We start from the raw sequence: 9098 nt of genomic DNA, 5'->3' as shown, positions 1-9098 counted from the left end.
GCAGCTCGGTCTGGAGCTATCCGTGGTCCTGAAGTTTCCTGGAAAAGGCCATTGGCTCAGGGTCAGGTGAATAGAGTGGAAGGGGTGGCGGAAAGCACCTCCAAGTATTATGATGTGGCCTTTGCCTGGAAACAGGAGCTCACGACCTCCAGGAGCAGCCTGATCCCACGAAGGGAGGCCGCTGCTCAGGCCTCGCTGACTCCGGGAAATGAAGCCAAAACTGCCCTTCATAATGACCGTTCTGACCCTCCCCCTGCGCCCCCTGTCAGAGACCCACAACGTGGAACGACCAAACTAAAAAAGCAGGCTAACAGAAAGGGGGAGTTCTTAATTTCAGCATGTATGTAAGTGTATGCTTACATATGTTAAGTTTGTTCTGTCTCAGAAATATAATTTCACTTCACACTTTATATATTACACTTATTTTAAATCACAGAGGGAATGCCTTAACACTTTTTTCTTTTACTTAAGGCCTCAACTTGGGCTATTAAACTCCATCTGGCTCTGCTCCCCTGTATTCACTGGAGGCTTTGCCACGTCATCCACGAGGTCTCTCCCCCTCCCACATTCTGAGAGCCCTGGAGTCCCCTCCCAAGGTGCACTTGACAATGGGCTGCCACTGCATGCGCTCCCAGCGCGGATGCCCATCAATGTCTGGCTCATAACCAGGCCCTGTTAGAGTAGGAATATAAGGAAGAAGTGGCATGATCTGTCCTGCTGGGGATCCTGAGCCCTCTGCAATGAAGCCCCGGCCCTCCTCGGTCTAAGTAGGGCTCAGGCTTTACCTTCTACCTTTGGCATTGTCTCTGGTGACCCTCACCACCTGCAGCACACTGAAGAGTAAAGCATCACATTCCTAACCCTGCCTCCTACACCCTCCCTGTCCTGTACACCTTTCAAGCTCTGCCTTCCAATTTGTTCAGGAGAACAAGCAAGGACAAAAACTCCACATGGAGGAAGGAGCACTGATTCCAGAGTCCCACAACAGATGTAGGTCCCAGGCTCCTGGCCCCATCAAGGTGGTGACCAAATCCCCACTGTGCTTCTGGTTGCCTTTACTCCTCAGGGGAATGCTCATATTTCTGCCCCCTCCTGCTCTTCAGTAGCCACTTTATCCAGCAAAATAATGCCCTGGGGCCCTAAGAGAATTTGAGGGAACATATCAAGGGCCTTCTTTCTGCATGGGCAGTCTACTCTCCTGAGATCACAGGTCTGTACTCTCAGGAACTTATCCACTCAGCAGGGCTAATGACAGCTCCCATAATTCAAATGTTTCTGCTTATTATTTAACAATTATTTAAACATGTCACCTCCAGTGCTATATTGTGTCTTACTACCTCCCTGGGAGTGCACAGGTTAATATCACCACTTTGTAGATGAGGAAATAAAACTCACTGTAATGTACCTGGGGTGGAGGAGAGAATAGAAGTCACCTCTTCCACACCTAGAGACAGGGTACCTGCACTGTGGCATCTCAGGTTACACTATCAGTATGAGCAACACATGGTGAGAATGAGTGACTACGTGTCATGCTGTGGGAACTCTGAAGAGGTGGCCTGAGAGGAGCAGACATTGAGTTGCTTCTTGTAGAAAGAAGCTAGAGAGATGGAGGGAGGCCTTACAGGTGCAGGGGAGTCCGGAATCTTGAAAGAGAAGAGCAGGCATTGGGGAGTGGAATGGGTTTGGCGTTGAGGCAGGGGAAAGGAAATGGGAGGAAGCTGAGCAGAAGAGTTTAAGACTCTATGTACAAGGCAACAGAGAGCCATGCAAGGTTCCTGAGCGGGGTGTGGCACACAGTCCTCTGTTTTCTGAGCCATGAATCCCATGGATATGTCCTTTCCTGCAGGCACACAGAGAAACTCACTGGGCATCACTGGCGAAAGCTCTACGTAGTAAGGGCCAAGTGACCACCTGCAGTGGAGCAAGATTACTGAGGAAGAAGGTTCTGGTGGGTCGGGTTGGGGCCCACCAAGCAGAATGGGCTTGTCTGAGCTGAGTCTGGGGTTTATCTGTGTGGAAACATGAAGAAAGGACACATCAGGCTGAGAGACAAAAGCAAGTGGAAAGGCATATAGGTGGGCCCGTGCTTGGGGAGCACCTGGAGGAACAGGAAGGCAGGTGTACTGGTGGGAGAGGGGCTGCCAAGCTGTACTTGTAGGGAAGGAGGCTACAGGAAAAGGGGTGTGGTTCACAGAGGTCCTGGATGGTCTCTGTCTTTTGGAATGAGGCACATGATGGGGTCAGGAGGTGCCTTCAATTGGGGAGGACTCCAAAGTCTGATAGACCAGAAGGGTTCAGCAGGTGGCAGAGTTCAGCACGATAAGATGATGTTTTTAAACATGGCCTCTGGCAAGGGGTAATATTATTAATTAAAAGCAGAGATGAGACCAATCTCTTGGCTAAACATTGAGTGTGGTATGGCCTAGGTCAGAGCCCTGTGGCCGGTCACTCAGCACCTCCTATGAGGTACCATTGTTCAGTGCTCTTTGGGTGTAGCTCCTCAAACAGCTGAGTAGTACCCTGTCAAATGCAGTTTTCCATCACAGGCATGGGTGAGGTTATGAAAGAATGTATCAAAAGTTCAGACATCTCAAAGTATCCCCTGACTAGATCAATAGATGGGTATCTATTGATCTAGTCAGAAGAAAGTGGGATTAGTTTTGTTATCCCTCCTACCCTCCCTCACTCCTTCCATTCCTCCTTCCAGCTGCCTTTCTATCTACCCAATGTATACTGAGCATCTAATGTAGTGTAAGGCAAGGGAGATATAAAAGAAACTAAGCAAAGTCCCTGCCCTCAAAAACTCTCACAGAAAGGAGTGGAGGCAGGAGCCAGCTTGTAAAAATGCCATTACTCAGCCCTGACTGGTGTGGCTAAGTTGGTTGGGCATCATCCCATAATTGAAAGGTTGCAGGTTTGATTCCCAGTCAGGGCACATGCCTGGATTGCAGGTTTGGTCCTGGTTGGGGTGCATGCAACAGGCAACTGGTCAATGTTTCTCTCTCATGTCAATGTTCCTCTCTCTCCTCCTCCCCCATCCCATCTTTAAAATCAATAAGCATGTCCTTGGTTGAGAATAAAAACAAAAAGTCATTACTCTGTGTGATCGGTGTCAAGACATGGCATCAGAAAGAAGGGAGAGAAGGTGACTAACTCAGCCTGGGAGACAGGAAGGTCTTTGAGGAAAGGATCCTTGAACCATCAAACAAAGGAGGCAGTGGGCGAAGACCCAGAAGTGGCAGAGAGTGGGGCTTGGGTGGAGGGTGGCCTGGAGCTCGGTGTGCTTGCAACACAGAACGCAGAGGCCCTGGCAGACCACAGCGAGGCTGCTGGCAGGGGCTCCGTGCGGGCTGCAGAGATGGGCCTTTATCCTCGAGACAACAGAAAATGTCAGAGCTTTGTAAGCAGAATAAGGACATGATCAGATCTGCACTCTTTGAAAGCTCACTCTGGGGTGATATACAGGGTGAATCAGAGGGAGCAGACACCAGGGGTGGGAACACCTGCAGTTTCAATTGCCCAGGTGAGAAATGAGTTTTGCCTGGCTTGCTCTTCATGAGCCCCTGCTGGGCTCTTTTATTTTTATGTCCATTCAAAAAACGTATGCTCCAAGCCTCCTGGGGATGCAAAGGTGAAATGCTCCCCCCACCACAGCAGCTTGCAAGGTCTGCTTTTTCCCTTCTCAGAAAACCCAGCCTCTGCTGTCTCCTCCCAAGGACTTCCCCCCATACCCGCTTCTAGGGCCTCTTCAAGCACAGAGAATAAACTGGCTAAAGGGAAGGTGTGCACATTGAGCAAACAATTAGGGGTGAGTTGAGAAGGACTGCGGCCACCCCTATTACTTCCCCTACCCCCCATTACCAGGGAAGACATGGGGGCTCATAGAGAAATGGGTAGAGAATGGTGCCAATATCCCAAACGACTCAGGGTGAGGTGTGTTCTGTGAATGGAGGATCCTGTGAAAGCCGGATTGAAAATGAGCCAAACACCTCCTTAGCATAACAATTCCAGGTCATGATTATTGGAGAGGAAAAGAAGCGGGACAGCAGGAGGAATGCGCGCTGGTCCGAGGAGAGTCAGAGTTGCTGCGGCGGTGGGCTTCTCCCGGGTACACCGAGGAGGAAGCCGTGCGTGTCTGCTTGGGAGGCTGAACCAGAGCCACAGCATGGACGTCGCTCTCTCACATAGGAGCATCCAGCTGAGGCAGTCCGTCTGGTGGACATTTGTTGGACTCCCAACCTCCGTTCCACAATGCGCAAAAGGGTGTACCTGGTGCCAACCAGGGTGGGGAAGTATCCATGTCATCCTGATCAAACTAAGGACTTACAGTCTATGAGTGGAGGAGAGGTTTTCTCTTTTCTTTTCGTACATGAATAAGAGAACAGGTAGCCCCCTTCCCCACTGGAGGCATCTTAGGACCACAAAGGAAAGGAGCCTTACCGTGAAGCTGACACCCAGGAAGTCCGAGTGGAGGAACAGAAACGTCCATGTCCTCAGTGGCTCCATCAAAGCTGCTGGTCACGCATAGTTGGGGCCCACCCTATTTCTGATGTCTTTTTTTTCCTTTAAGTCTGATCTTTTTGGCTCCTTTTCAAAACATGGAGTCTGAACCTTGGAGGGTAGGAAGATGTTGTAAAGGGGGGTGGCCCCTTGCTAAGAACCTTGTTGCCACCAGGCTGCATTAACACAGTAGAGTGTCTGAAATGTGGATGGTGATGGGTTCACTCTGCTTTCTTCTAGCCAGATCACCTCTGGGCTTGGACCTTTAGAAAGAAGTTCCATAACAGCAGAGCGAAGAAAGATCTTGTTAAACAAGAAGCATCTGTGGCAACTGAGCTTGTTTACCCTGTAGTAGAGCAGCTCGGGACCATGGCTTTTCTGACTGCAGAGTGGAGTGGTCAGAAGGGAGAGCTCGGGTCTAGCAAAGTGGGGTCTGGTGCTGGTGCTTTCATCAGTGACCTTGCCTAGGTTACATCACATGTCCAAGCCTCAGAATCCCACCCACCTCACAGGTGTATCAGGAAGACTAAATGAGGTGATGCATGACAGGTGCCTAGTACTGCATGTGGCATATAGTGGTTTCTCAGTTAGTATTAGATACTGCTGCAATTATTACTGTTATTAGCTGAATGACCATTATGGGGAGAGGAAGACTCTGGGGGGCTCATAGGGAGGAGCAGCAGGCTCTATACAAAGATGACCCTTCTCATTATTATATGTTTTTTAAATCCTCACTCGAGGATATGTTTATTGATTTGAGAGAGAGAGTGAGCATCAGTCAATTGCCTTCTGTACATGCCCCAACCAGGAATCAAACCCTCAACCTATTGGTACACAGGATGATGCTCTAATCAACTGAGCCCCTGGCCAGGGCAAAGACAACCCTTGTTATTATTAAAGCTGCCTCAGTGGTTGTGAGCTTCCCACTCTTGGAGGTGTTCAAACAGAGGCTGCACAAGCCCTCTGCCCAACTCTAAAGGCTGTCTCCCGTTCTTAGTCAGACTTTTGGGGTTCTTTCTACTTCTGCACTTGGTGGGGATGCCCATGTCAGCCTGTCTACTGGGACTTCATTCCAGCCCAGAGCAAAGGAAATGGGCAGATGGCATGGTCCCGGCCACGGTCTGCAGAGGAGGGTGCCAGAACTCTTTCCTGCCTCACCTCTGCTCAGAAAAGCCTTCAAAATTCTTCTTTCTGCACACAAGCAGCAGGATAGGGACAGGGATGAGAGCAGGAAGAGGTGGCTTAATAAAAAATCCCAATAAAGCTCTGAGGCCCCTGGTGGCCAGGGGCAGATCCTGGGCACAAGCCTTCCCCAGGCCCGCCCACCGTGGGGCGACCTGACTAATATTCCTGGAGCCTGTACCTGCCTCCAGCTTCATTAACAATGCTGAGGGGGCTGAGAGGTCCAAGAGGGCTCCTCTGTGGCCTGACAATATTGCTGAGATGCCCACACCAGCCCCCCCTAGTGCACATACCCCCCACCCCCATTCCAGACCCTCTGCAGAGGAATGGGTTTGATTCAATCAGCCATTTGCCTACGGGATTGTCTAGGTCAACTTATGATGGGCAGTTGCCAGCTCCAGGGAGTCAGGCAGTCCTGGCATGGAATTTGGAGCAAAGACTTATTAAGGAGCAGCAGAGAGGTGCCAGATGTTCCCCCAGAGCATTCAGGTCCAGGGTAGGTATCCGCTAAGGAAGGCTGGGCTGGGGTAGGTAAGAGCAGGAACCGAGGCAGAGCCTGTAGTGGGTGCTGCCCTGCTAGTCAGAGCTAGCACCCCTCCATTGAGAACTCTGGGTGGGACAAGCTCAGGCCTTGTTCCTTCTACCTGTCTCCTAATATAAAGCACGATGCTTTTAAGGAGTTTGGGCTGAGAAAAGCTAAGTCTGGCCAGTTTGAAGACAGCCAGACAAAGGCCTAACGCAGGACCGCCCAGAGTGCCTCGGTCCTCAGCTGCCTACAAAAGGTAGGAAAAAGGAGTGCGGACTTTGCAGTTCAGCTTAAAAAATAAACCTGTGAAACAGAGCCAGCCCCCTTTCCCCCCTCCTCGCTCCAGCATTAGCAGGAGGAGCTGAAACATTTGTTCAGAGAGAGAGGGGGGGGGAAAAAATCCTAAGTGCTTCTGCTTCCTTTTTTTTGCCAAATCATGCAGAAGATGCTGGCAGCTGCAAAGATTCAATTATGCACAATGCAAAAAATCATTTACAAAAATAATGGCACTTGAAAAAAATGGCCTCTCCAGAAATGGCGTGGAACAATAAATCCGTTAATTAGCTAATTAATATTCAATTGGGGTCAGTGGGCTTAATAGAACCTTTCTTGGAGACCCAAGAAATTCTAAACTGCCGTGAGGCGCCTGCCCACTGCCATTATCTCAGGCGAGCAGGCCCTTATCGGGCCGCCAGCTGTCCCCAAACAATGCGGGTCCTTATCAGCTGGGGCAGCAGCCCTGGCCGCTTGCTCCAGCTCCCTCCGCCCAGAGGAGCATGCAGCCTCTTGGTAATTGATATATGGCACAGCTTTGTCTAAGGCTGTTTGCTCTGCTGGTATTTAAGGCAGCGCGGGCCCCCTGATTGATTGCCATTGGCCAAGTTTCTGCCAACAGTGACAATCAGTCACTGAGGAACCAGCCAATGGCAGCAGCTGCCACTCTTGATGCCTTGGTCATCTGGGCCAGACTAGAGGCCCCATATATGGCAATGTGGCCCACTTGGGTTTGACGTGAGTTTTGTTGATCTTTTCAATGGGAACCCGATCCCTCACAGACAGGGATTTGCATGAGTGGCCAGTATTCCAGCCCTGCTTGGCTGAGAGGTTGGACCAGGCCTGTGCTACTCTTAGTGTGGCCCATAGGCCTGCAGCACCCATCACCTTAGAGCTTGTTAGAAACACAAATTCTTGGGCCCCACCTCAGATCTCCTGAATCTGAGACAGGTGGGAGCCCAGGAATCTAGGCTTTAGTAAGCCCTCTAGATGGTTCTGATGCACACACAAACTTTTTTTATTTTAGAGGGAGAGGAAGGGGGAGAGAGAAACATCATTGTGAGACAAATACTGATTGGTTGCCTCCCGCACCCAGCCCAACAGGGGATCACACCTGGAACCTAGGAATGTGCCCTGACTAGGGATCGAACCCACAACTTTTTGGTGTATGGAACTATGCTCCAACCAACTGAGCTACCCAGCCAGGGCTAAAATTTAAGAAGCAATGGACAAGATCAGAGTTTCCACTCCTGGCTGTGTCTTGGAATCACCTGGGGTAGGGAAAAATTTAATATACAAATTCCTGGGTAATGGGGTGGAGAATCACTTTCCCCTTACCCACTGCTGGGCACTCTGGGAATGGTAGGACTGGCCAGCAAAGAGGCAGGATAACAGGCTGCCATGGTCATGGTCCACTGGGAGTCCTGTTCGGTGTGGAACAAGGCTGCATGTGTCCAACAGTGTAGGCAAGCCCTTGCTATGCAGGACTGATGCAACCACTGGAGTGGTTGCTCCAGAAACCACTTGGAAGCCATTAGGTATTCAGAATGCATGTTCTACAGAAATGATGCCTGCATGGGAGGATGGGTCCGCAGGCTAACCCCTAGGTACCATGAGACCAATAGGGAAGCTGTCTTAGCACATCTCCTTAGCAGAGGGGTCTGTGGGATGGGGAAGAGAAGAGGAGGAAATAGAGGAAAGTCAGGGAAGAGGAGGATGGAGGGGGAATGTATCTATTTTTTTTCTAAGGTTGGCAACACAGAGTCAGACCTCAGCTACCTTCTCAGTGGGCAAAGTTTCCTCAGTGTCCTTCCTGTCCCTTCTGCCCTATCTTCTCTCTTCACCCCCTGGACCATCCCCTATCATTGCAGCCTCCCGGTCCTGCCCTTGCTCATAGGGTTCAGAGTATCATAGCTCTGCCTTATCCCTGCCTTCCCCCAGCCCAGACCCAGCTATCCAGAGTCACAAGAGCTCAGAGGGCAGCTTGGCAGTGTCTCCACAAATGAAACAGCAAACCTGAGTCGCTGAGGGAGAAGGGCTTTAAGGGCCCTGAATTTGGAGCCAGCCTAGGATGAGGAAGTAGGGAGAATCCCCACCTTGATCGTCCCCCACCTACTCTCAGATGCTGCCCAAGAGTTAGTCAAGCAATAGAAATCAAGAGGCCATAGGTAGGGGCAAACACTGGGCATAACCAAGTTCAGGTTCAGTGCCCCAGATCCCATGCAGTGGGGGAAGTATCTGCAGATTGCTGGGCCATCATCCTACAAGAACCAAGGCCAGGTGCAAGGAGGGATGAGCATCAGCAAGTGATAGGGTCCCAGCCACAGAAGCTGGAGGTGGGACTGGTGGGGCAAAGCTGGTCTGCCCAATGGGCAGCTCTAAACTTAGGAAGCAGGCATCCTCAGCAGTGAATGAAAGGGGCCTTGAGCTCCATTACAAGTTAGGATAAAGTGATCAGCCCTGGGGCCCAAGGCAAGGACTAGATGCGATACTGAATGAGACCAAAGTGATACCACCTGGACCACACGGAGGTCACAGGTAGAGTCTAGTGGCCAAGGAGAAAGGAAGGAAGGAAGCCCAGGGAAGCAGCTACTGGCTAATCCGAGCAGTTCCTTTG

Source organism: Phyllostomus discolor, chromosome 6, assembly GCF_004126475.2.
Source record: "Phyllostomus discolor isolate MPI-MPIP mPhyDis1 chromosome 6, mPhyDis1.pri.v3, whole genome shotgun sequence".
NCBI lineage: Eukaryota > Metazoa > Chordata > Mammalia > Chiroptera > Phyllostomidae > Phyllostomus > Phyllostomus discolor.
This window is presented reverse-complemented; position numbering follows the sequence as displayed.